A 27,961-nucleotide genomic window follows, 5' to 3' on the forward strand; every position below is an offset into this window, starting at 1 on the left:
AATAGGTTAGAATAATGGGGATCTGGAGTACAGGGGAATGGAAGAAGGGGGCAGTTAACATGATTAAATAGGGTGGTGAGAGCTAGCCTAATTAGGAAAGTGACATTTGAGAGAAGACTTAAAAGATATGGGGAGAGTGTGCTGTGCAAATATCAGAGAGAAGGGCACATGGCAGGAGGATCAGTCAGTCAGCATACATTTTTTTTAATTGAAGGGTTTAAAAAATTTTTGTTTAGTTTCGTTTTCTATATAAGGAGCTAGTATTCTATTTTAGTCAGGTAGATGTCTTGGACATTCCATTCAAAGAAGATCACTTAGGCCAACTTGATGAAACCTATGTCCTTTGCACACTGATGGAAGAATGATGGCACATACCGAGGCTGTATTTCCACGTCGGACCATGCCGGTTTGAGCAGATGCAGCAAGAGCAGAAACCCTGGCTGAATTTTGAGTGGCTCCAGTAGAGCTAATAGCCACCCATTTTGCTTTCAGGGATGCAACAAAGCAAAAGGCAGAATCCAGTGGCATTTAGTACATTCAAAATATTGTGCCACTACCACTTCTATCTAGTTCCAAAGCATTTTCTTCATCCCAAAAGGAAACCCTATCCCACTAGGCAGTTACTCCCTATTTCCCTTTCTCTTAGCATGCGTCTTTAAGTTCTTTTTAACTTTTTTAGTCCCCATGGAGCAATGGAAGTAGTAATAATACTCAGCATTTGTCATTCCCTTTTAGTTTTCAAAACCCATGAGGCAAGTGTAAAGCATTTTCACATACCCTCTTGATCCTTACAATAACCCACTGAGGTAGTATTATGGCCCCCATTTACAGATGTGACCATTGCGCACACAGAAGTTAAGAAAAACTTGCTCAGTCATAGAGTGAGAAAGTACCTGAGCCACTGCTGTGTGATATTTCTTGTCCTTCTTTCTTGTATTGCCATGTTAATTGTTAATGCTATCCTTTCATTTGTGTCTTTTTTTGTCTTCCCTACCATGCCGTGAGTTCCTTGAAGGAGAGACTCTGTCTCATATTTCTCTCATATCCATTAGAACATAAAGCAGCTTCTAAGCACTAGGTAGTGAGTTAAATTGTTGAGTGAGTGAGTGAGAAAGCCATGGTAGCCACACATTTTCTCCTCATAGACACACACTCTCTCGCCACTTCCCTTGGAGCCCAACAAGAGTATCTGGCAGAGTCTGAGCTATCCTCCTCAGATCTGGTAAGTCAGCAAGTTGTTTCTTACTTTCTCTGTTTCCCTCTCTGCAGGCACTGCCTGGCTACCTTCACCAGGCATGATTACCTTAGGAGTTGGATGGAGATTTTCCACGGTCATTGTGGGGCATGGATGTCAGGGGTATTGAATAGTTGGAGCCTGCTTCAGTCAGACACACAGAGCAGGGGGAGTGGGGTGACCTGTCCAGGAAGCACATACGGGATGTCCTAGTTCAGGTCAGCCCAGGGACCTGGAGACGAACAGGGTAAAACAGTTGTTTGGGGGTTGTCTTTGGAGCTCTGGGTAGTTTCTGTGTTTTGAAGCTGGGGTTTAGAGTATGGGTAACTGGTCTGGTTCTTAGTCTAAGTACAGATAAGCATTGTTTTACCTGAGACTCTCCAAAAACAGTAAAAGTTTGAAACGACTATCTTTCCTAAAGCCCGTTCTAAAATAGGGGATAGCTACCCCCTGCCCATCCGGATGTAGCATAACAAAATGATCCAGGCAATAAGGTTGGAAGTCAGAATGATGTGGGTTCAGATCATGTGTGACCTTGATCAATAACCAGATGTGTGACCTTGATCAAGTTACTAAAACACCTTTGAGATTCAGTTTTCTCCTTCGTGAGTTAGAGATAACTACTTACACACAAGGTTTTGTGGGAAATAAATGAATCATAAATAGAAAGCACTCAGTAAACATTCACTATCATCCCTATCATCATAAGTATTAGAAGGCATAGGAAAAGGTCCAGAGGACCCTTCTAATATGGGTTCTAAATTTTATTTCCTTTCTTTTGGAGGGAAAAACAGCTCATTATACATGAAAAAATTGGACAAGGTGTAATCTGACTCATAGAGTGTTCTCCCTCGAAGAGCCCAGTGTCACACAAGAGAGGACAGAACTGGATCCGACCTTACTGCTGCCCCAGGGCCCTCTCCTGCATGTGCTGCCAAAAGCCGAGGGTGAACATGGAGTGTTCAGTAACTCAAAGAACAGCTTGGTTGGAGAGCAGAGTTGAAGTTGGGTGATGTAAAGTGGCACCAGAGGCATAGACAGGGACCGGATTATGAACTTTGTGGCCTGGTGAACAAGACTGGACTTTATCCTGAGGACAACAAGAAGTCATTTCAAAGGGTTGGGTTTTAAGCAGAAGAATAACTTAATTGATTTGATTTACATTAAAAAAAAAATCACCGAGGCTGCTGTGTGAGGAACCTATTATAGAGGAAAAAACAAGATGGAGAGATTAACTAGGAGGGTTTGCAGTTGTCCAGAAATGAGATGCTGGAAGTCTGAATTAACGTGGGGGCTTTGGAGATAGAAAGTTCTGAAGGATATTTACAACTCAACAGAACTGTATGATTGATGAGCTATGGAGGGTGAGGAGAAGAGAGAAGCCAAGGATGACTTAAGGACAATGAAGCCAGGGAATTAAGGGTTTTTGTAAGAGAGTCCGAAGTGTTAGGAAGAAATCTAAACCACATAGAAAGGAAAACAGAGGCAGGCTGTGGATATTAGGGGGAATGTAGTCCCAAGTGGACTTATGGGGTTGCTGAGGTCAGAGAACTGGTATACCTGGAGCAATTGAATGCCTGAGCTGAGTGGTTATAGAAGGGAGTAACTGAATTTCTGATTTCACAGAGGAGCAGTCCTGAGATAATTATGGGAACAAGTCATTGAAGTGGAGAGGAGTACTTGGAGATGAGGAGGTTAAGTTTCTGGGAGACCAAGGCTTGGAAGCTTATTCCACCCAATCGGTGGCAGGACTTGGGGTGAAGTAGAAGAGTCTTCGGTGAAGGAGGAAAGGTGACCAGAATTTGTTCATGACAGTGACAAAGAGGGACAGAGGGAGTCATGGGTGGGTGGCATGCACCTCCAAGGAACAGGGTTTTTGCAAGAGGGTAGAGAGGATGGTAATGAGGTACAGGGATAGTTTCCTGGAAGGGCTGGTCCCCTTGAATGGGATTGGGAGGTGTTCTAGTTTGCAAGCTGCTGGACTGTGATATACCAGATACTGAATGGCTTTTATAAGGGATAATTTATTAAGTTGCAAGTTTACGGTTCTTAGGCCGTGGAAATGTCCAAATTAAAGCAAGTCTATAAAAAAATACCTAAATTAAGGCACCAACAAGAGGTTACCTTCATCCAGGAAAGGCCAATGAAGTTCAGGGTTTCTCTCTCAACTGAAAAGGCACATGGCAAACAAGGTGAAATCTGCTAGCTTTCTCTCTAGGCTTCTCGTTTCATTAAGCTCCCCCCATGGGCATATTCCTTCTTCATCTCCAAAGGTCTCTCGCTGCATGACTCTGTGCCTCTTGTGGATCTGAAACTTTTTCCAAAATGTTTCCTCTTTTAAAGAATTCCAGAAAACTAATCAAGACCCACCTGGCATGGGTGGAGTCTCATCTCCCTCTAATCAAAGGTTAATACCCCCAATTAGGTGGGTCACACCTTCATGGAAATAATCTAATCAAGTTTCCAACCTACAGTGCTGGATAGGGATTAAAAGACATGGCGGCCGTCACAAGATGGATCAGGATGAAAACATGGCTTTTCTGAGGTGCATAATCCTTTCAAACTGGCACAAGGGGGAAGGAGCCTGCACTTCCCTCCTATAGGTCATTACATGGATTTTCATTTCTGTTCCTTTGTTACCTCATGAACTCATTAGGTCATATTCATTTTAACATCCGCAGAGAATGTAAAAAAAAAAGGAGAAAGGAGGATGGGGAGTGGATATAAAGATGTAGATGAGAGAGACGAAAGCGGTGGAGGTTAGAAGAAGGAAAGAAAATAGGGCTGGTGGGTATTTGTTGTTCCTCTCTACCCACTATACCATCTCTAACCTTTGAATATGCCGTTTTCTCTGCTTGCAGTGTTGCTGCCCTTAACCTGGCTAACTCAGCTGAGCACAGGGCGGGCCCAGTGGCTCAGCAGCAGAGTTCTCGCTTTCCATGCAGGAGACCTGGGTTCGATTTCTGGTGCTGCCCATGCAAAACAAACAAACAAACAAACAAATAAACTGAGCACAGGTATCCCCTCTTCCAGGGAGTCTTCCCTGATTTTCCCCCAACACTCCTTACCAGCTAGGACTAGAACCCCTTCCTCTCTATTTCCATAGCGTTCAGTACAGGGTTTATCACACTGTATTATAATAGCTTATTTACTTGTCTTTTCCCCCCACTAGATGGTAAATTCCTTGAAGGCAGGTAAAGAGTCCTTTACCTCTTTAGGCCTCTGTATCAGCCCAGTACACATGGTAAGACTATGGTGATACAAGGATTTGTTCCCACCAAACAAACGGACTCCACCCACCCTACCCACCCTAAACTATAATAAAACAAAAGCACACACTGTCTTCTGCTCATCCTTGAGAATCTCCACATTATTAAGGCAGGCTGGAAAGTTCCCCAGCATAGTAAAGCTGGAAATGGCTTTTGGAACCTTCACTAACTCTTCAGGCATGGATGAGAACTTGTGCTCAGAGAAGGAAAGGACATGGCCAGAATCACGTAGCTGCTTAGACCCCAGGTCTGCCCAGGACCAGCCCATTTCCCATCACAGCAAGTCTGTTGCCTGTCCGCTTCCCAAAGCCAGAGATGGCTTTGGCTATACCGTTCGACCTCAGATTATCTCATCAAAAGTTTCCCCAATTTAACCTGTTCCAAAAATCATTCCCATCTCTTTTTTCCCCATTTCTGTGTCCAGAAGTGCTGATTTGGTGACCCTTATTACTCAGCTCTACACTCTTGCCTGGGAAATACAGACAAGTGAAATGTAAAGTACATGTGTATTTTGAGGGTTTATGGCTTTGTGTGATGGGGCTGCAGTGTTATCAACATCCCAGTGCTCTTACAAAAGCAGATTGTAAGCAAGTTGGTGCTCAGTATATGAAGTGACATGTAAAAGCTCTTTGAATGCTGTATTAATATAATAAGCATAATATAGTATAATATGAGTGTTGATTACTCCTTTGTCATCAACGAAGCCTTAGGGACTGGACAGTTGGAAGGGATGTAGGAGAAGAGTCAGTTTCCATCTTCTACACTTAGCACATGCCTGGCAAGGAGTAGGCTGTCAATAATTGTTGCATAAGTGAACAAATGAATGAATAAATATGGTCCTCTTGCAGAGCAGGCTGAGATTTGCTCAAAAGCTGATAGATCAGATATTAGCCCCTATACCACCCCTCTGAAGGTACTTGAATAAAAACCAGGCAACCAGTGCAAAGGTCCATTGCCTTCCTTTCTAAGCACTTTTGCTTGGCTCCTAAATGTGATAGGAGAAGCATGTAGGATAGGATGGCTGCAAACCTGTCTGGAATCCTTGATTCCCATGACATCAGCAAGATTTTCAGAGGAACAGGGGAAGGAAGGCAGATCTCTGCAGCATTCACAATCACAGGCTTTAAACATTGTTGGGCCAAGTGAGCCTTGGGAATTGTATTAGTTTCTTAGGGCTGCTGTAACAAAGGACCACAAGTCCACAAGTTGGGCGGCTTAAAAAAACAACAGAGGGCAGTGCGAAGGTGGCTCGGTGCCAGAATTCTCGCCTGCCATGCCAGAGACCCAGGTTCATTTCCCAGTGCCTGCCCATGCAAAAAAAAAAAAACAAAAAAAACCCAGAAATGTATTCTCTCTAGTTCAGGGAACCAGAAATCCAAAATCAAGGTGTTGACAGGGCCAGACTTCCTTCAGAGGTTCTTGGGGGGGGATTCCTTCTTTGCCTCTTCCAGCTTCTAGTGGTTCCTTGGCTTGTGGCAGCGTAAACTCCAATCCTTGCCTCCATTGTCACATGAACTTCTACTCCCTATGTCTCTCGGTGTCCTCTCCTTATAAAAACACCAGTTGTTGAATTTAGGCTCCATACTAATCAATATGATCTCATCCCAATCCTTATTCATTACATCTGCAGAGACCCTATTTCCAAATAAGGTCACATTCTCAGATTCTGGGTGAACTTGAATTTGGGGGAGACACTATCCAACCCATTTCAGGGATTTCCTGGTCTCTGTAGATATTTTTTGCTTCCTCCAGGGTAGGACCATTTCCCTCCCAGTCATCTGTTCTTGAAACAGCTGGCTGCTTATCCAATTGAAGCTCCATCCCCTGAATTAGAAGGCAAATAAGGACAAGAGGGAAAGCAATTAGTTGGGCTTGGACTTGGGGATAAAAAGGGATTCACTGGCCTGCTGGAGCAGTGGTTAGTAAGGGGGGCAGAGAGTAGAGGGAAATCTGGAGGAAGAGGGGGAAGGAAGAAGGTCCTTGAATGTTCCAAAAAGGAGAAGCCCATGGGAACTATGCATGGGAACCCAGGTTCCCAAGACACCTGGGCTTAGGCCCAGTGAGTCTGGCAGCTGGACACAAATATAAAGTGTCGCCTATAGTCATAGAGAACTTAGGAATTTGGAGTTGTTCATTCAGCATTTGTAATACAGTATTTATTAAACGCCTTCTGTATGCCAGGTCCTGAGTCTAATACTCTCATTTCACAGGTGGGAAAACTGAGAATCCAGGCAGGCAAGAGAATTATCCAGGGTCCCATGGGGGGCCAAGTTAGATCTAAAGTCGAAGTCTTCTGAACCTCAGCAGTCCTCACACAAAGCAGTGTTCTTCTCATATCCTCCAATCCACCATGGGGATCCCCGATCTCTGCTAACTAATAGCAATATTAGGAATAATGACCTCTGTACACGGATTGGTCATGCTCCCAGAAGTCATTTTACTGCTGCTTCCTGTTGTGGTGGAGGCTGGTGGCAGGGTCGAGGAGGGCTTCCTGACTCCTGCTGCTGACTTCATCTTTGCTGCAGGTGGAGGAATGGAGGTGAAGGAGCCGTGCTGCTGTCAGAGAACAGGGACTTCCAGCCTGAAGCTAATGAGGACTCGCTCTCCATCACAAACCGTAGTTCCTGGGGGAACAGCATTGTTCCCTGTGCCCAGCAGTCTAGGCCACAAGGATGTAGGAGATGCTCTTGCTGCTAGGAGGGCTCTCAGGACCCTTGGGCTTCAAGTCACATGCCTGCAATTGAGGAGCCCGCGGTCCTGCAGATTCACCAGTCCTGTGGTCCAGTCTAGCAGTTGGCATGGCTCCCAGCAGGGCTGGACCTGTCAGAGCCTTCCCTCCTGGGGTTTCCAATCTGGGCGCTGTTCTATAATGACCTGGTCCATGATAGATGCTCAATACTGACTATTTGAATGAATTGAGTAAGCCCAGAGAGAAACAAAAATGAATCCTGTCACTGTAGCAGGAGAGAGAGGTATGAGGGCAAGAAGACTGGGGGATTTCCAAGGAAGTGTTCTTAGTCCAGCTTTGGAATGTTAAGCCTCAGTCTGGGACTTGTCTTGAGACCCGCTGTAGCCCCTGAGTAGCCAGAGTTCCAGGGCCTCCGGGCTTCTCTGGCTCCCACCTCTTCATCCTAGTGCAGCTACTTGCCCTTAGCAGCATCTGCCCACTCCCTATCTCCATGGTAATGTCACAACCACAGGAGTCCATGGCCCTGGTAGGGAGGGAGAGGAGGAAAAGGGCAGGGACAGGAGCATCGGTGACCAGCAGTGTCCACGTGCATCTCCTGAGCAGCAAAGCTTCAACAGGACAGGGAGGGTACCTTCCTCCCCTCCCACCCCCCCCCCCAGCAGGCTGGCCTCCCCTCTCCCACCACAAGGAGGGGCCGCTGCTACCCTACGTACCCCAGAGCAGTGTCCTCAGACATTCTTTCATCTAGAAAAAGAGCCAGGGAACTCTTGAGCAGCAGGTGGAATTTCGGCTGTGGAAGTTTTTGAAAGCTGGTAGCCCAGTATATCTCCTTAGATGGGAATTGCAGTCTAGCTTTTCTGTGGCCCAAGGAAATCTGCCTACCTGGGTACCCCACAGTTTCTTCTCCCCTATCTTCCCCCAGCCTTGTTGTACCAGTCAGTAGATTGTTCCCCTCCTACTCAAGCATCTGCCTGGGGCAAGTCCCAAATTCGTCTGGGCTAGAGGTGGCCGGTGTCCTGCTGGAGGGTGCAGGCACTCAGCAAATAGTTGCGGGTGGCTTTGGCCCTGGGAGCAGCCTGGCTGGGTGAATTGTAATATTGTCTAAATGGGCAAATGGTCTGGAAGACAGTGGATTTAATAATGCCTGAAGTCATAGTCTCTGAATTACTGTCCCCTAGATACAGAGGCCCAGAGAAACCTAATAGAATGGACACAAAAAGCAGAGGAATGGAAAGTGAAATCAAAATTCGATACATGTCTTCCAGACTCAGTAGTGTTTCCTTGGGGACCACCTCCCAGTTGCTTTGAGGTTTGGCAATCTGCTAATTTGCTGGGCTTTCTTCCCACGCTAACTAGACCCCCGGGGTATTGACAGGAGACTGAAGAGTCAGGAGTTGGGTTCAGGTCCCACTTCTGCCACCCTAATCAGGTGACCTAGGGGTATTTAACTTCTCTTGTCCTCTGATTCCCTATTTGTAAAATGATGGATTGGCCTGGATGAGGTCCCTTCAGTGTTAACAGACTATAATCTAGAGTTCAGTAACCAACAACGGCTCGTATTCCACCCAGAGAAGCTTTGAGGGTAACAATCCTTGCTTTAAAACAGTCATTATTATTGTTTTTTCTTCATTGAGATATCATCATCCATAGTGTACAATCAGTGGTTCACAGTATCATCATAAAGCTGTTCATTCATCATTACGATAGATTTTTGAACATTTTCATTACTCCAAAAATAATAAAAAAAATAAGCATAAAAATGAAAGTAAAAAAGAACACCCCAAATATCCCATAACCCCCCCCCCTTTTTTTCTTACTCATCTGTTCAGACACTGGATAAAAGGAGTGTCAGTCACAAGGTTTTCACACTCACACATTCACACCTTCAAAGTGCTAAAGTTATTCAATCATCTTCAAGAATCAAGGCTATTAGATTACAGTTCAGAGTTTCAGGTACCTACCTACTCCAATACACCAAAAACTGGAGAGATGTATCTATATATTGCATAAGAATAACCTCCAGAATGAACCTTCAGCTCTATTTAAAATCTCTCAGCCACTGAAACTTTATTTTGTTTCATTTATCTTCCCCCTTTTGGTCAAGAAGTCTTTCTCAATCCCGTGATGCCAGGGCCAGGGTCATGCCTGGGAGTCATGTCCCACAATGAAAGAGAGATTTACACCCCTGGGAGTCATATCCTACATAGGGGTTAGATAGTGAGTTCACCTGCAGAGTTGGCTTAGAGAGAGAGGTCACATCTGAGCAGCAAAACTGATTCTCTGGGGATGACTCATGGGCATAAGCATAAGTAGGCTTATCTTCTCCTTTGCAGGAATAAGTCTCATAAGGAAAGCCCCAAGATCAAGAGCCTGGCTCATCAAATTGGCAGTCCCCAATGCTTGCCAGAATATCAGGTCTTCCCCGGGTGGAGAAATTTAATATTTCCATCTTTTCCCCAAATCTCTCAAAGGGACTTTGCAAATACTTTTTAATCTTCTTGCCCAGATTATTCTGGGATGTATTGGGGCACACACCAACCTGTACAAACCAATGAGATCTCACTCCCTTTTCATGGTTCCAAGTAATTATGTTTGGATAAGTTGACCATACAAGTTAAATTAGATGGTATGCTACTGAAAATATAAATTTCGTACCAAATAAACACCCCTTCTGTTGGTCTCACAGAGAAATTTAAGTTTTTAAATATAGTCAATATCATCCTTTACCCTTTAGTCTGATTTACCTTAGTCCTACTTAGATCAGCCTCATCCATATCTAAATGAAGTCTGATTACTTTTTCAACTTTTTAAACAGTTGCTGTATGGAGTAATGCTGCTCCTTATAGCTGAAGAACTCTAGATCTGAGTCTCAGGTGTCACACAAATACCCAAAGTTCCATGGAATGACCAGGCTATACCCAAAGAGCTCAGCACCTCAGAATTTAGAAGTAGCAGTTACAACTCCGGAGTAGATGTGACTGCTGTAAGAGCTTACAATCTAGAAACCTTTACAGTAGGCCTTCCCCTGATAACCTATGCTCTCAAATTCAGTTTTCAGAGTTTGCACATTATAGTTAGTCCATATTAGTGAGGCATTATACTATTTGTCTTTTCATTTCTGGCTTATTTTGCTCAACTTACTATCCTCAACGTTCATTCACCTAGTTGCGTGCCTCACAAAACACATACATTATTAAGGTGTTATTTGTACAACCAGATGCTTTCTTGCCTACAGTAGTATTCAGTTTACCCAGGTGAATAATAATAATGTCTACCATTTAAAAATACCGACTATTTTATGCACCTTCTACCCATCATCTCTAATCCTTGTGACAGTCATAAAAGAAAGGAATTATTATTCCCATTTTGCAGATGAAGAAGGGGAACCTCATAAATATTATGTATCCAAGGCCACTCAGGCAAGAAGAACTGAAGCTGGTATTTGAACCCAGGCGCGGCTGGTGTCAGTGCCCCCACGCTGACTCCAAGCCATGCCAAGCCCACCCACAGGCTAGGTTCACCTTCACTTCCATTACAGATCCTACCACAATGGGTTGGGATGCTTTGCTTCTCTCTCCCCATCCCCAACCCTGCCCCTAGCATGGGAGGTTGGAAGGGCTTCTCCTTGCCTTTAGTCCACAATTGGCCCATATTTGTGAAGTGAATGTATGAAGGAAGAAGTGTGGTCGTTTCCAAATTTTGGAACTTGTGGACTGCTTCTAAATATGCAAATAGCGCAGGGCTATGCACAATGGTGAGCCTTCAATCAATGCTAATTTGCATGTGCACGTACACATGTGCCACGTGGCACACTGTGGCACACTCATGTTTATTTGTGTTGATTACATACACACCAGAAGTTGGGGTGGGTGATCATTTTTTTCCAGACCACAACTGTACATGTCCTTTCAAATAGGTTAATGCATTCCTCTTGGCTGACCTGCTTGGTGGAAGCAGTAAATTCTTATGTCAGCCCAAGGCTGAGCCCCATGACCTCTCTCTATCAAAACCCATAAATGCCATGTTTTAACAGTAACAAACATTGAGGAGCAGTAAATACAACCTTGTTCTCATTTTTCTCCTGGTGATGTTTGTAGACCCACCCCTGGCATCATTGCCCATGTGGACCAGAGATGACAAATAAATTGAGAAGTAGCGGCAAGGCATGAAATGAGGAAATCCGTGAGAGAAGCATGGATCAAAGTTTGAGACCTGGAAAATCATTTTAAATGTAAAAAAAAAAAAAAAAAAAACCACAAACGCTATGTATGTGTTACAGGGTGTTTATGCATTAAAGGTGTTAAATACTCAGGTTAAACACCATTTAACAGGCTGAGCTGTTGCCTTCGGCAGTTGTTTTTCTAATTGCTGATTTTAGCTAACTGGGAGCCCAGGGGAGCTAAGAAAGTCTTGTTCTGCCCTTTTAATCCCTTTTAGACTGTCTGGCCTCCTCACAACCCAGACCCAGAAGGGCATAGTTTCTGGATGCCTCTCCCCAACCCAAGCCTGCCCAGTGAATGCCCCCCACCCCCACCCCCACCAGCGAGCAGCCCCGGGAGGTTCAGCTTCCAGGGCTAGGTGGTAATTGGCTCAGGCGCTAATGAGCAGGGCCAAGGTGACAAAGTCCATCAGCCGCTTGGAACTGCTACCTGCAGAGGGAGCAGGACCAGCATCAAGCCAGCGGGCTGGACTGCTGCCACTCAGACAGTCCATGATTTCCAAATTAGATATTTCTGCGGCCCGGATTCTGCTGTGCAGCCAGAGCTCCGGAGGCTGATCTGGCAGAAGCTGCAGAAAGCAGACAAATGGAAATCTCATATGGAAAGTGATTTCATTCATAGTCAACAGGCCGGGGCTTCCCTTTCCCCCCATTTTTATTTAGATGCAAGTAGAGCTTTTGTTGCTAGGAAGTCCTGCTACTCTAGTGCTGGTTCTGGAGACGGAGAGGGGTGGGGTCTTGGGGGATGGAGTTAACAGAAGCTGCAGGAGGGCCAGGAGGTATTGGAGCCAGTGAAACCCGAGCTGGCTGAGAATCCGGTTCTATTGCACTCTTTCAACTCCCTGGAAGCAGAAGTGCTAGAAACCCTGTAGATTAATCCTCAAAGTCCCTGCCTAGAAATATATAGTCCATGAAGAAGTACTGTACAAGAGAATGGGGTCATAGCTTTGTTGCTGAGAACTCCCCTTCTTTCTTTTTGCTTGTAGTTTTCTATGATGGAATGAATGAATATTGAATAAAGCATCACACTACCATAGGCATATATCCATATATCCTTCGTTCCTCCAGACCCACTGAGGGACATGGTCATTGAGCCTCACAGAGGTCGAGCGACTTGCCCAAGGAAGCTGCATGGCCAGTATTCCAATGCAGCTTCACTCGACTCACAAGTCTGGTGACCTTTCCAATACTCCGACTGCTGTGTACTCATGTGCCTTCCACACTTGAGTACATGCTTTAAGGATAAGGAGTGTGTCAATGTTATGTCAGCCTATGTGGTGATGTGAATTTGTACCCCAGAAAAATATATTCTTAAACCTAACCCACTCCTGTGGGTGGGAACCTGTTGTAAGTAGGACCTTTTGATGAGGTTGCTTCAGTTAAGGTGTGACCCACCTCATTCAGGATGGGTCTTAATCCTATTGTTGAAGTCCATAAGTGAAATGAAATTCAGACAGAGAAAGCCACAGGAAGCAAGAAGCTGAACATCTACGGAACCTGGAAAAAGAGGAGAGACCAGGAGATGCCACCATGTACCTTTTCATGTGACAAGCTAAGGATCAAGGGTCTCCAGCTGCCAGCCCCACAGCACCACGGTCTTTGGGAAGGAAGCATCATTTTGATGACACCTTGATTTAGACTTTCTCTTAGTCTCAAAACCAGATGCAAATAAATTCCCATTGTTTAACTCAACCCATTTTCTGGTATTTGCTTGAGTAGCCAAGGAAACTAAAACATCCCTACCGAGCCTAGCAAAATGCTTTGTAGGTGCAGATGAATATTTGTTAAATAAAACAAATGCATCCATTTTTAGAATTCTTTTAAAACTTCTCATCCCTGCCCTACTTAGCTATGAAAGATTGGGCATGTCACTCATAGTTTGTGGCCTCATTCTCCTCCTGGAATAATCTCAGATGATGATCATCTCTTGAGCTGGTTGGGTCAGCTCAGGGTGGTCCCTGGGCCCAGGAGCTCCTGTGGTGGTGGCTGCCTCTCAGATGATGCACATGAAGGGCTTACCGTCAGAGACATGGCTCATTTCATTCTTGACGGAGTTGAACAGAGTGGATAGGAGGGGAGCCAGGTATCATGGGCTCTCACAGACCTTGGCCTGAGTCCAGGGAGCCCTGATTTTTCAAGGAGACTCAGTAAAGGGTGAAGCTTTTCCCCTCTCCCTGAAGCCAGTGGAAATCTTAATCTTCCCCTGATCAAACCCTGGTCACAGAGGAGAAAGCCAGGGCTCTGAAGTCAGGTGGGTTCAAATCCTGCCTGCCTTTTGTAGTCCGTATGACCTGGAGCAATTTACTTAGCCTCTCTCAATTTACTTAACCTCTCAGAATCACTGCTGTTGGGTAAATACTCCAAGTGTGACTGATTTCAAGCTGTCAAGAATACAGAGCTGGGTAGGGATCTGTATGGCCAGCTCTAGCCCACCACGGTCCATATGGAAAATGCCTTTCCAGCATTTGAGGTATGGCAAGATTAATATCAGTTCCCCATCCTACTCTGGGTAGGACTCTGGGTGACCTAGATAATAAGAAAGATTGCTCAGTTTCCAGTGTTTATTCAATAAATATATAGTGAGCTTCTGTCACATACAAAGCCTTGTACTAGGAGCAAAGGGTATGTGTTTGGAGGAACATGAAATTTTTCTAAAGCATCTCACATAGCTTTGCCCCCGGTTTGGTTAGAGGGTCTTCCCATGTGCTTCAGCGTCCTCTCTATCGTGTTATTTTAACCACCCATGTCCTTATCATGATTTCTCATTGAGCTGTGATTGCCTTGAAGGCTACAACTGTGTCTTATTTATTTTGGAATCCACAATGCTACATAGAAGGTATTCAATAAACATTTGTTAAATGATTTCATAAGCTTGAAATCTACCAGAGGAAGCAAAATGAACACATCTGAAACAGCCAGAGACTAATGCAAGATAATAGGTGATTATAAAACTTCTCCTTTGATAAGAGTCCTACTGCTTCAAAGAATGTCCAGCTAATAACAGCTAACACTTATTAAATGCTTATGATATGTCAGAGATTGATATTATCATCTTGTATATGTTATCTCACTTAACATTTACAGTAAGTAGTTTTTATCATCATTCCCATTTCATTAATGAGTAAAATGAGCAATGGTCATTAAGTAGATTTCTCAAGTTCATATATATTGTATGTGGCAGAGTCAAGATTTGAACCCAATACTTGATCCTCACTGCTCCATGAAGCAAAGAGAGCAGCTGTTGTCCCCATTTAGCGAGGGAGAGGGGAATTAAGTGACTTGCTTGAGGCTAACAGGATGCAGATCCAGGATTAAGACCCAGGCCCCCTGATTCCTAATAAAATAGCTAACATAATCAAGTGTGGTGTGACTGAGATGCTGTAGACAACAAGAGGTGGTTCAGGGAAGCCAAGACTGCTGGGGGGTCCAAAGGTCAGGGAAGAATTCTAGAAGATGTGTGGGTTGAGTTGGACCCTGGGGAGCTGGGGGTTGGCCTGGATCAGCAGGTGGCGTCTCCCCATCCTCTAACACACACATACACACACGCACGCACGCACGCATATGCATGCACGTGCATGCATGCTCACAACATACACACTAGTGGCCCTGATCCCTGCTTCCCAGTATGGTCAGCAAGTGATAAAAACTTTTAGACCAGCCCGCTCCATCTCATGTGGACCACAGGAGAAGCAACTGGCACTTCCTGTGTTTGTTTTTCGAGTTATTTATGTAAAGGAATTCACAGGCCCCTGGGCTACCTGGGTGACATTGTCCTTTCCATGGTGCTGGCCTCTGAACCCTGGAGCTGTGGCTGTGCTTCATTTACTTGGGAAGTGCCTGACTCCCACACCTAATCTGGATTCAGCCACCTCTTGCTTTTTTTTTTACTCTTTTTTTTTTTTATTAATTAAAAAAAGAATTAACAAAACAATTAGAAATCATTCCAATCTACATGTACAATCAGTAATTCTTAATAACATCACATAGTTGCATATTCATCATTTCTTAGTACATTTGCATCAATTTAGAAAAAGAAATAAAAAGACAACAGAATAAGAATTAAAACAATAATAGAAAGAAAAAAAAAACAAAAACAAAAAACCTATACCTCACATGCAGCTTCATTCAGTGTTTTAACATAATTGCATTACAATTGGGTAGTATTGTGCTGTCCATTTCTGAGTTTTTATATCCAGTCCCGTTGTACAGTCTGTATCCCTTCATCTCCAATTATCCCTTCTCTCTTTTTTTTTTTTTTAATTAACGGAAAAAAAGAAATTAACCCAACATTTAGAGATCATACCATTCTACACATGCAATCATTAATTCTTAACATCATCACATAGATGCATGATCATCATTTCTTAGTACATTTGCATTGGTTTAGAAGAACTAGCAACATAACCGAAAAAGATATAGAATGTTAATATAGAGAAAAAAATAAAAGTAATAATAGTAAAATCAAAACAAAACAAAACAAAACAAAACAAAAACCTATAGCTCAGATGCAGCTTCATTCAGTGTTTTAACATGATTACTTTACAATTAGGTATTATTGTGCTGTCCATTTTTGAGTTTTTGTATCTAGTCCTGTTGCACAGTCTGTATCCCTTCAGCTTCAATTACCCATTGTCTTACCCTGTTTCTAACTCCTGTTGAACTCTGTTACCAATGACATATTTCAAGTTTATTCTCGAATGTCCGTTCACATCAGTGGGACCATACAGTATTTGTCCTTTAGTTTTTGGCTGGATTCACTCAGCATAATATTCTCTAGGTCCATCCATGTTATTACATGGTTCATAAGTTTATCTTGTCTTAAAGCTGCATAATATTCCATCGTATGTATATACCACAGTTTGTTTAGCCACTCTTCTGTTGATGGAGATTTTGGCTGTTTCCATCTCTTTGCAATTGTAAATAATGCTGCTATAAACATTGGTGTGCAAATGTCCGTTTGTGTCTTTGCCCTTAAGTCCTTTGAGTAGATACCTAGCAATGGTATTGCTGGGTCGTATGGCAATTCTATATTCAGCTTTTTGAGGAACCGCCAAACTGCCTTCCACAGTGGCTGCACCCTTTGACATTCCCACCAACAGTGGATAAGTGTGCCTCTTTCTCCGCATCCTCTCCAGCACTTGTCATTTTTTGTTTTGTTGATAATGGCCATTCTGGTGGGTGTGAGATGATATCTCATTGTGGTTTTGATTTGCATTTCTCTAATGGCCAGGGACATTGAGCATCTCTTCATGTGCCTCTTGGCCATCCGTATTTCCTCTTCTGAGAGGTGTCTGTTCAAGTCTTTTTCCCATTTTGCAATTGGGTTGGCTGTCTTTTTGTTGTTGAGATGAACAATCTCTTTATAAATTCTGGATACTAGACCTTTATCTGATATATCATTTCCAAATATTGTCTCCCATTGTGAAGGCTGTCTTTCTACTTTCTTGATGAAGTTCTTTGATGCACAAAAGTGTTTAATTTTGAGGAGTTCCCATTTATTTATTTCCTTCTTCAGTGCTCTTGCTTTAGGTTTAAGGTCCATAAAACCGCCTCCAGTTGTAAGATCCATAAGATATCTCCCAACATTTTCCTCTAACTGTTTTATGGTCTTAGACCTAATGTTTAGATCTTTGATCCATTTTGAGTTAACTTTTGTATAGGGTGTGAGAGATGGGTCTTCTTTCATTCTTTTGCATATGGATATCCAGTTCTCTAGGCACCATTTATTGAAGAGACTGCTCTGTCCCAGGTGAGTTGGCTTGACTGCCTTATCAAAGATCAAATGTCCATAGATGAGAGGGTCTATATCTGAGCACTCTATTCGATTCCATTGGTCGATATATCTATCTTTATGCCAATACCATGCTGTTTTGACCACTGTGGCTTCATAATATGCCTTAAAGTCAGGCAGCGCGAGACCTCCAGCTTCGTTTTTTTTCCTCAAGATGTTTTTAGCAATTCGGGGCACCCTGCCCTTCCAGATAAATTTGCTTATTGGTTTTTCTATTTCTGAAAAATAAGTTGTTGGGATTTTGATTGGTATTGCATTGAATCTGTAAATCAATTTAGGTAGGATTGACATCTTAACTATATTTAGTCTTCCAATCCATGAACACGGTATGCCCTTCCATCTATTTAGGTCTTCTGTGATTTCTTTTAGCAGATTTTTGTAGTTTTCTTTATATAGGTTTTTTGTCTCTTTAGTTAAATTTATTCCTAGGTATTTTATTCTTTTAGTTGCAATTGTAAATGGGATTCGTTTCTTGATTTCCCCCTCAGCTTGTTCATTACTAGTGTATAGAAATGCTACAGATTTTTGAATGTTGATCTTGTAACCTGCTACTTTGCTGTACTCATTTATTAGCTCTAGTAGTTTTGTTGTGGATTTTTCTGGGTTTTCGACGTATAGTATCATATCGTCTGCAAACAGTGATAGTTTTACTTCTTCCTTTCCAATTTTGATGCCTTGTATTTCTTTTTCTTGTCTAATTGCTCTGGCTAGAACCTCCAACACAATGTTGAATAATAGTGGTGAGAGTGGACATCCTTGTCTTGTTCCTGATCTTAGGGGGAAAGTTTTCAATTTTTCCCCATTGAGGATGATATTAGCTGTGGGTTTTTCATATATTCCCTCTATCATTTTAAGGAAGTTCCCTTGTATTCCTATCTTTTGAAGTGTTTTCAACAGGAAAGGATGTTGAATCTTGTCGAATGCCTTCTCTGCATCAATTGAGATGATCATGTGATTTTTCTGCTTTGATTTGTTGATATGGTGTATTACATTAATTGATTTTCTTATGTTGAACCATCCTTGCATACCTGGGATGAATCCTACTTGGTCATGATGTATAATTCTTTTAATGTGTTGTTGGATACGATTTGCTAGAATTTTATTGAGGATTTTTGCATCTGTATTCATCAGAGAGATTGGTCTGTAGTTTTCTTTTTTTGTAATATCTTTGCCTGTTTTTGGTATGAGGGTGATGTTGGCTTCATAGAATGAATTAGGTAGTTTTCCCTCCACTTCGATTTTTTTGAAGAGTTTGAAGAGAATTGGTACTAATTCTTTCTGGAACGTTTGGTAGAATTCACATGTGAAGCCATCTGGTCCTGGACTTTTCTTTTTAGGAAGCTTTTGAATGACTAATTCAATTTCTTTACTTGTGATTGGTTTGTTGAGGTCATCTATGTCTTCTTGAGTCAAAGTTGGTTGTTCATGTCTTTCCAGGAACCCGTCCATTTCCTCTAAATTGTTGTATTTATTAGCGTAAAGTTGTTCATAGTATCCTGTTATTACCTCCTTTATTTCTGTGAGGTCAGTAGTTATGTCTCCTCTTCCATTTCTGATCTTATTTATTTGCATCCTCTCTCTTCTTCTTTTTGTCAATCTTGCTAAGGGCCCATCAATCTTATTGATTTTCTCATAGAACCAACTTCTGGCCTTATTGATTTTCTCTATTGTTTTCATGTTTTCAATTTCATTTATTTGTGCTCTAATCTTTGTTATTTCTTTCCTTTTGCTTGCTTTGGGGTTAGCTTGCTGTTCTTTCTCCAGTTCTTCCAAATGGATAGTTAATTCCTGAATTTTTGCCTTTTCTTCTTTTCTGATATAGGCATTTAGAGCAATAAATTTCCCTCTTAGCACTGCCTTTGCTGCGTCCCATAAGTTTTGATATGTTGTGTTTTCATTTTCATTCGCCTCGAGGTATTTGCTAATTTCTCTTGCAATTTCTTCTTTGACCCAGTCGTTGTTTAGGAGTGTGTTGTTGAGCCTCCACGTATTTGTGAATTTTCTGGCACTCTGCCTATTATTGATTTCCAACATCATTCCTTTATGGTCCGAGAAAGTGTTGTGTAAGATTTCAATCTTTTTAAATTTGTTAAGACTTGCTTTGTGACCCAGCATATGGTCTATCTTTGAGAATGATCCATGAGCACTTGAGAAAAAGGTGTATCCTGCTGTTGTGGGATGTAATGTCCTATAAATGTCTATTAAGTCTAGTTCATTTATAGTAATATTCAGATTCTCTATTTCTTTGTTGATCCTCTGTCTAGATGTTCTGTCCCTTGATGAGAGTGGTGAGTTGAAGTCTCCAACTATTATGGTGTATGAGTCTATTTCCCTTTTCAGTGTTTGCAGTATATTCCTCACGTATTTTGGGGCATTCTGATTCGGTGCGTAAATATTTATGATTGTTATGTCTTCTTGTTTAATTGTTCCTTTTATTAGTATATAGTGTCCTTCTTTGTCTCTTTTAACTGTTTTACATTTGAAGTCTAATTTGTTGGATATTAGTATAGCCACTCCTGCTCTTTTCTGGTTGTTATTTGCATGAAATATCTTTTCCCAACCTTTCACTTTCAACCTATGTTTATCTTTGGGTCTAAGATGTGTTTCCTGTAGACAGCATATCGAAGGATCCTGTTTTTTAATCCATTCTGCCAATCTATGTCTTTTGATTGGGGAATTCAGTCCATTGACATTCAGTGTTATTACTGTTTGGATAATATTTTCCTCTAACATTTTGCCTTTTGTATTATATACATCATATCTGATTTTCCTTCTTTCTACACTCTTTTCCATATCTCTCTCTTCTGTCTTTTTGTATCTGACTCTAGTGCTCCCTTTAGTATTTCTTGCAGAGCTGGTCTCTTGGTCACAAATTCTTTCAGTGACTTTTTGTCTGAGAATGTTTTAATTTCTCCCTCATTTTTGAAGGATAATTTTGCTGGATATAGGAGTCTTGGTTGGCAGTTTTTCTCTTTTAGTATTTTAAATATATCATCCCACTGTCTTCTAGCTTCCATGGTTTCTGCTGAGAAATCTACACAAAGTCTTATTGGGTTTCCCTTGTATGTAATGGATTGTTTTTCTCTTGCTGCTTTCAAGATCTTCTCTTTCTCTTTGACCTCTGACATTCTAACTAGTAAGTGTCTTGGAGAACGCCTATTTGGGTCTAATCTCTTTGGGGTGCGCTGCACTTCTTGGATCTGTAATTTTAGGTCTTTCATAAGAGTTGGGAAATTTTCAGTGATAATTTCTTCCATTAGTTTTTCTCCTCCTTTTCCCTTCTCTTCTCCTTCTGGGACACCCACAACACGTATATTTGTGCGGTTCATATTGTCCTTGAGTTCCCTGATACCCTGTTCAAATTTTTCCATTCTTTTCCCTATAGTTTCTGTTTCTTTTTGGAATTCAGATGTTCCATCCTCCAAATCACTAATTCTATCTTCTGTCTCTTTAAATCTATCATTGTAGCTATCCATTATTTTTTCTATGTTTGCTACTTTATCCTTCACTTCCATAAGTTCTGCGATTTGTTTTTTCAGTTTTTCTATTTCTTCTTTATGTTCAGCCCATGTCCTCTTCATGTCCTCCCTCAATTTATCGATTTCATTTTTGAAGAGGTTTTCCATTTCTGTTCGTATATTCAGCATTAGTTGTCTCAGCTCTTGTGTCTCATTTGAGCTATTGGTTTGTTCCTTTGACTGAGCCATATTCTCAATCTTTTGAGCGTGGACAGTTATCTTCTGCTGCTGGCGTCTGGGCATTTATTCAGATTTCTCTTGGTGTTGGACCCAGCAAGGTTGTAATATTTTTCTGTGAAATCTCTGGGTTCTGTTTTTCTTATCCTGCCCAGTAGGTGGCGCTCGTGGCACACGTTTGTCTGCGGGTCCCACCAGTAAAAGGTGCTGTGGGACCTTAAACTTTGGAAAACTCTCGCCGTCCTGGGGGTTCGCTAGCCGAAGCGGCTTGAGCCGGCCCGGGGTCCGAACGCAGGGAGGGTTGCTGGTCGCCGCAGCCAGGGAAAGAGCCCGTCTGAATTTCCTAGTCGGCCCTGGGCAACACGCGTGGCGGGAGGGCGCCAGCGGCAGCGGCCCGCCCGAGAGAGTGCACGTTCCCCGGGAGTCACGGGGTCACCGTTCTCCGCGGCCTGGGGGTTTCCGATCCAATTCTCTCAGTTGGTCCGGGGGCTGCGCGTGGTGTGGGCGCCAGCCGCCTTGGTTTCAGGGGACCACCTCTCCAATTCTCCCAGCCGGCCCGGGAAGGGGAAAGGGAGTAACTCTGGCCGCTTGCCACCCCACCCGGTAAGGCCCGCGCGCCTCGGCGATCTCACCCGAGCTGCTTCTCTCAGCCAGCCAGCCGTTCCAGGATGGGGTACGCTGTCTTTTTTATCTCTGTTGTGGCTTTGGGCGCTTTCTGTATCGTTTCTACTCCCCTAGTAGGTGTCCTGGAGAAGAAACTAAGATCCGCGCGTCTTACTAAGCCGCCATCTTCCAGGAAGTCTCCCACCTCTTGCTTTTGAGAGCAGGATCCCAACCACAACCACAGAGCTGAAACCATGAATCACTTGCAAAGAAGTATGTGAGTTGTCTCCCAGGCCTCTGAAATCGCTGACGTCCAAGCTGGAGATGGGCCGAGTGTGTTGGGCTTAGGGGAGCCAGGTGAGGTGAGGAGAGAACAGGTTGGGTTCACTTGGCATCCTGGAGTGTGCCAGCTGCTTCGTTTTCCTGTTGAGGGTTTATTTTTTTAATCCTATAGAGTAATATTTTTCCAGAAGTTAAAAGCATGTTTCCCAAACATTTACATGTCTAAGATTTATTTAACTCCTTAATAAGGGAGCCAACAGAATGGCAAAGCTGGGTTCCAAGGAAGATACAACAATATATGTAATTTGCTCAAGGCCACTGGTATGTATACCAGAAAGGAAGAATGCTAGAGTAAGATGCTAAATTTGATACAAAATTTATTACTGTCTTAAAGGGCAATAAAATCAGAAATTTTGGGATTACTTTTGCTACAGGACAAAAAGCATTTGCATGTTATCAGTTTTCTATCTGTAAACATCTACCTTATAGGGTTTGGGTCCTTACAGATAGTAAACAGTAACCAGACAAAGTGAAATGCCGAGGTGGGCTTACAGTCTGTGTCCAAGTTTTGGATACATTTTCTGAACAGCTCAAAGGAATCCAGCTGGTACTATGCTGTGCAGGCTCTAGTCTCGGACAATGTGGAGTTTGTGAAAAGAACCCCAGAGAAAGATGTGAGGTTCTTTGCTACTTACTAAGAGAGTGAATTTAGGCAAACTAACAAACTCTCCTGAGCTCCTAAAGTGGGAGTGATAATCTTATTCTACCCTGTTGTTGGGAGGCCCAGTTGAGGTCAGACTTGTAAAAGCCCATGCAAAATTTAGCAACATGAGATGCAGACACTTGGAGAACAATTGCTTCAGAACTGACAGAGACATGGATGTTTGGAGATGCTTGAGTGCTGGCAGAGAGAGCAGATGCCCAGACATGAGCAGAACCCAGCAGACATCGCCATGTTCCCATGAAATGCTGTACAAGCCAGAACGTGGAGAAGACAAGTGAGGAACCCCCACAGGAAACAGAGGCTGAAAGCAACAGTGCCCAGGAGCAAGGGACCAGCAATGCCAGCCAGCTGCCTTCCCAGTTGATGGAGGTGTACCGGATGGCATCAGCCTTTCTTGAGTGAAGATATTGATCAGCTTTCTGAAGTAAAATCTCCACAGCCTGAACATTCTTTGAAAATCATGTAGAGGAAAGTATCTATGTAATAACAGGATTACCACATCAAGATGGTTGGAAAACTGAAGCAAAACTGATTATTGGCATGTCTGGTAATTAGTTCTGTGACTGTTTTTCTTGGGCCAGCATGCCATGGAATGTCATCACTGAGTAGGGAAATGTAGCCCATCAGACGGATTGAAGAGCACAAAGACCACTGAACAAACTGTCTTGGATGTCAAAGCCAACAAAACGTTTGCCTATCACAAAATATGCCTTTCATATTTATTGGAGGTGTACCATGGAGTAGAACCACGCTCATAAGGATTATGTTAGATGCACATTCAGACATTCGCTGTGGAGAGGAAACCAGGGTCATTCCCCAAATCCTGGCCCTGAAGCAGATGTGGTCATAGTCAAGTAAGGAGAAGATCCGCTTGGATGAGGCAGATGTCACCGATGAAGTGCTGGATTCTACTATGCAAACCTTCTTATTAGAAATCATTGTTAAGCATAGGGAGCCAGCCACTTATTTATGTAACAAAGATCCTTTTGCCCTGAAATCCTTAACTTACTTTGCCAGGTATTCCCCAATGCCAAATTTCTTCTGATGGTCTGAGATGGCTGGGCTTCGGTACATTCAGTGATTTCTTGAAAAGTTACTATAGCTGGATTTGACCTGAACAGCTGTAAAGACTGTTTTATAAAGTGAAATCATGCCACAGAGACCATATATAACCAGTGTATGGAAGTTAGTTATAAAAATTGTGGGTTAGTTTATTATGAACAACTTATCTTACATCCTGAATGGTGGATGAGAACACTTTAAGTTCCTCCATATTCCATGGAACCACTCAGTATTATACCATGAAGAGATGATTGGGAAAGCTGGCAGAATGTCTCTGTCAAAAGTGGAGAGATCTACAGACCAGGTCATCAAGTCAGTCAATGTGGGTGCACGCAATAAAAATGGGTGGGGAAGATACCTCCAGATATTTTACAAGACATGGCAGTGATTGCACCCATCCTTGCAAAACTTGGATATGACCCTGTTCTAGTTTGCTAGTTGCTGGAATGCAATATACCAGAAATGGAATGGCTTTTAAAAATGGGAATTTAATCAGTTGCTAGTTTACAGTTCTAAAGCTGAGAAAATGTCCCAATTAAAACAAGTCTATAGAAATGTCCAATCTAAGGCATCCAGGGAAAGATACCTTGGTTCAAGAAGGTTGATGAAGTTCAGGGTCTCTTTCTCAAGTGAGAAGGCACATAGTGAACACAGTCAGAGTTTCTCTGTCATCTGGAAAGGCACATGGTGAACACGGTCAGGGTTCCTCTCTCAGCTGGAAGGGCACATGGCGAACACAGCATCATCTGCTAGCTTTCTCTCCTGGCTTCCGGTTTCATGAAGCCCCCTGGGAGGCATTTTCCTTCTTCATCTCCAAAGGTCACTGGCTGGTGGACTTGTTGCTTCTCGTGGCTATGTCGTTCTGCTCTGCTGTCTCTGAATCTCTCATTCCCCAAAATGTTTCCTCTTTTATAGGACTCCAGAAACTTATCAAGACCCACTCAAATGGGTGGAGACATGTCATCATCTAATCCAGTTTAACAGCCACTCTTGATTAAATCGCATCTCCAGGGAGATGATCTGATTACAGTTTCAAACATACAGTATTGAATAGTGATTATTCTGCCTTTTTGAAATGGAATTCTGATTAAAACATGGCTTTTCTAGGGGCATACATCCTTTCACACCAGCACATTCCACCCACTGGACCCAAAAAAAGACGTGTTTTCCCCATATACAAAATACATTGATTTCATAACAATATCAGAAATCCTTAAGCCATTTCAGTAGCAATCAAATGAAATACAAAGTTAGAAACAGCACAGACTCCTATCAAAGTTAGTTACAGGCATGGTCTGTTCTAAGGCAAGGCTCTCCTCTGGCTTTGGACCTATAAAAACTCAAATTATTTGCTGCCAGCATACAAAGGAGGAACATTCATAGGATACATATACGCATTTCCATAGGGAGGAAGGAACACAGGGGTCACTGGACCCATAGAGTTTCGAAAACCTGCAAAGCAAAGTCCATTAGATTTCAAAGTCTGAGAATCATTTATCTTCAGGGCTTTAGAAAGCAGCAATCCCACCACCCTTTCCAAGGGCCTACACAGAGGCCTGCCTCTCTCCAAACGCAACCTTGAGGGACATTGAGGAGACCACCTTTTTCTCGGCTCCACCCTCTCCAAGCATTGGGGCTGTACCTGGGCTCTCTGCCATCTTTGGGGCACATGCTCAACCCCTCCACGTGGTGGCAGCCAGGGTCTCCCCAAACCCCAAGGAATGTGCTTCACCCTCTCCAAGGCCTGAGGCAGCATGACTCTTCCACTGCAACAAGGTGGAAGGCCCATCCTCTGCCTTTGAGGCAAACTCACCCTCTCCATGGGCTTGGGTGGGTCTGCTCTCCTGCCCAAGACTTTTTGACTTCAGACCCCAGCTTCCATGGTTTCGTCTCTGAGGTTATTTTTCCTCCAATGTGCCCCTTCTCTGTCCCTCTTAGTCCCAACTGGCAGCAGTTCTCTTTATACAGATCCTGCAACACTGTCATAGGCTTTCTGTGCAGTAGCCTTGGATCATGCCCATCAGACATAAGGAGTTCCCATAAATTCTTCCTGGATAACCCCATGTCCTATCCTGGCTTTCTCTGAAATGGCTGACTGGTTTCACATTTGGCCAAGACCTCATGTGAGGCGCTGTTCTCTGGGGTCTTCCTTCCTGGAGGCCCAGAGTTTTCCGGAACTTCAATTTCTCGTTTCTTTGTACTCAAGAGTTCAGTTCTCAGCTTATCTCTTTCCTGTCACATTTCACTATAAGCTCCGAGGAGAAACAAGGCTGCACTTTCCACATTTAATTTGGAAATCTCTTCTGCTAAATATCCAAGTTCATGGCTTTTAAAATCTGCCTTCTAGCCAAAGCCATTAGTCAATTTTGCCAGATTATCTGCAATTTTAAAGCAAGGCTTGCTTTCCTTCTAATCTATAATAGTACGTGCTTCATTTCTGTTTAAGGCTTTATCAGAAGTATCTTTAGATTCCACATTTCTACCAACAATCTCTTCAAAGCATTCTAGGCCTTTTCTATCAAGCCTCTCACAACTCTTCCAGAATCTTCCCCTTATCCATTTAGAAAACTGTTCCAGCATGTTTGGTATTTGCAGACCGCAGCAGCAGCACCCCACTCCTCAGGTACCAAATCTGTTCTAGTTTGCTAACTGCCGGAATGCAATATACCAGAAATGGAATGGCTTTTAAAACCGGGAATTTAATCAGTTGCTAGTTTACAGTTCCAAGGCCGAGAAAATGTCCCAATTAAAACAAGTCTTAGAAATGTCCAATCTAAGGCATCCAGGGAAAGATATCTTGGTTCAAGAAGACTGACAAAGTTCAGGGTCTCTCTCTCTCAAGTGAGAAGGCAAATGGTGAACACAGTCAGGGCTTCTCTCTCAGCTGGAAGGGCACATGGTGAACAGGGCGTCATCTGCTAGCTTTCTCTCCTGGCTTCCGGTTTCATGAAGCTCCCCGGGAGGCATTTTCCTTCTTCATCTCCAAAGGTCACTGGCTGGTGGACTCTGCTTCTCCTGGCTGTGTTGTTCTGCTCTGCTCTCTTTGAATCTCTCATTCTCCAAAATGTTTCCGCTTTTATAGGACTCCAGAAACTTATCAAGACCCACCCAAATGGGTGGAGACATGTTGTCACCTAATACAGCTTAACAACCACTCTTGATTAAATCTTTATTTACAGTTTCAAACATACAGTATTGAATAGGGATTATTCTGCTTTTATGAAATGGATTTTGATTAAAACATGGCTTTTCTAGGGGACATACATCCTTTCAAACCAGCGCAGACCCATATGCTTATCTACCTAACTTTGGAAAATCCGATCCCAAAATCCTTGAAAGGGTCTGTTCTAGTTTGCAAGCTGCCAGAATGTGATAAACCAGAAACAGAATGGCTTATTTATATAACAAAGATCTTTTTACCCTGAAATCCTTTACTTAATAAAAAGGGGAATTTATTAAGTTGGAAGTTTATATATTCTAAGTCTGTGAAAATGTCCAAATTAAAGCAAGGCTACAGAGATGTCCAATTTAAGGCGTCCAGGGAAAGCTCCTTGGTTCAAGAAAAGCCGATGACGTTCAGGGGTTCTCTCTCAACTGTAAAGGCACATGGCAAACATGGCATCTGCTAGCTTTCTCTCCCAGCTTCTTGTTTCATGAAACTCCCCTGGGACCATTTTCCTTATTCATCTCTAAAGATCTCTGGCTATGTGGGCTCTGAAGCTTTTTCCAAAATGGTTCCTTCTTAAAGGGTTCCAGTAATCAAACCCCACCTTGAATGGATAGAGACACATCTCCATGGAAATCATCTAATCAAAAGTTACCACCCACAGTTGGGTGGGTCACATCTCCATGGAAACAATCATAAAGGTCCCACCCAGCATTATTTAATGAAGATTAAAGGACATGGCTTTTCTGGAGTACACAGCAGATTCAAACCAGCACAGGGTCTATAAAGGAGAATTTCAACTATCTGACTTTCTTAATGAAAAACCGCAGACTGTACCAGTGGAGTAGCAGAGCCAAGAGCAGAGCCTCACGTCCCTTCATATGTGAGGGAAGACTGCTGCCTTTTGATGGACAGGAAATTTCTAGGACTGTCTGTCCCCTGCTGAGATGCATGGAGTGTGTGTATGTGGCTTGCATTTCCTGCTCATTTCCCGTCCCCTCCCCCTGCAAGGGTGGGGTACTGGTCCACATTTGGGCCTTCCTGAGTGACCTGCTTCCCCAGTTAAGTGCTCTGATCCTAAGTACACGCACAGCTCTGTGAAGAAGGAGCCCAGAGAGGACAGGTGCTTTCTGTTAAAACTGCTCTTAACCTCATCTTTTCTTACCAGGTTCCAAACTTTGTTTTCAAGGGGAGGGTTTAAAAATGAGATTCTGTAAGCAGAACTGG

The 27,961-nt window shown here is 43.0% G+C and overlaps 1 protein-coding gene and 1 pseudogene across 1 annotated transcript in view; both read left to right on the top strand.

Annotated features, from left to right (window-relative positions):
• DRD2 (dopamine receptor D2) overlaps positions 1-27,961 on the top strand; it is a 78,118-nt gene that overhangs the window by 8,253 nt on the left and 41,904 nt on the right. The window lies entirely within an intron of this gene.
• On the top strand, positions 23,012-27,957 carry LOC143643308 (protein-tyrosine sulfotransferase 1-like; annotated as a pseudogene).

Source organism: Tamandua tetradactyla, chromosome 8, assembly GCF_023851605.1.
Source record: "Tamandua tetradactyla isolate mTamTet1 chromosome 8, mTamTet1.pri, whole genome shotgun sequence".
Classification (NCBI taxonomy): Eukaryota; Metazoa; Chordata; class Mammalia; order Pilosa; family Myrmecophagidae; genus Tamandua; species Tamandua tetradactyla.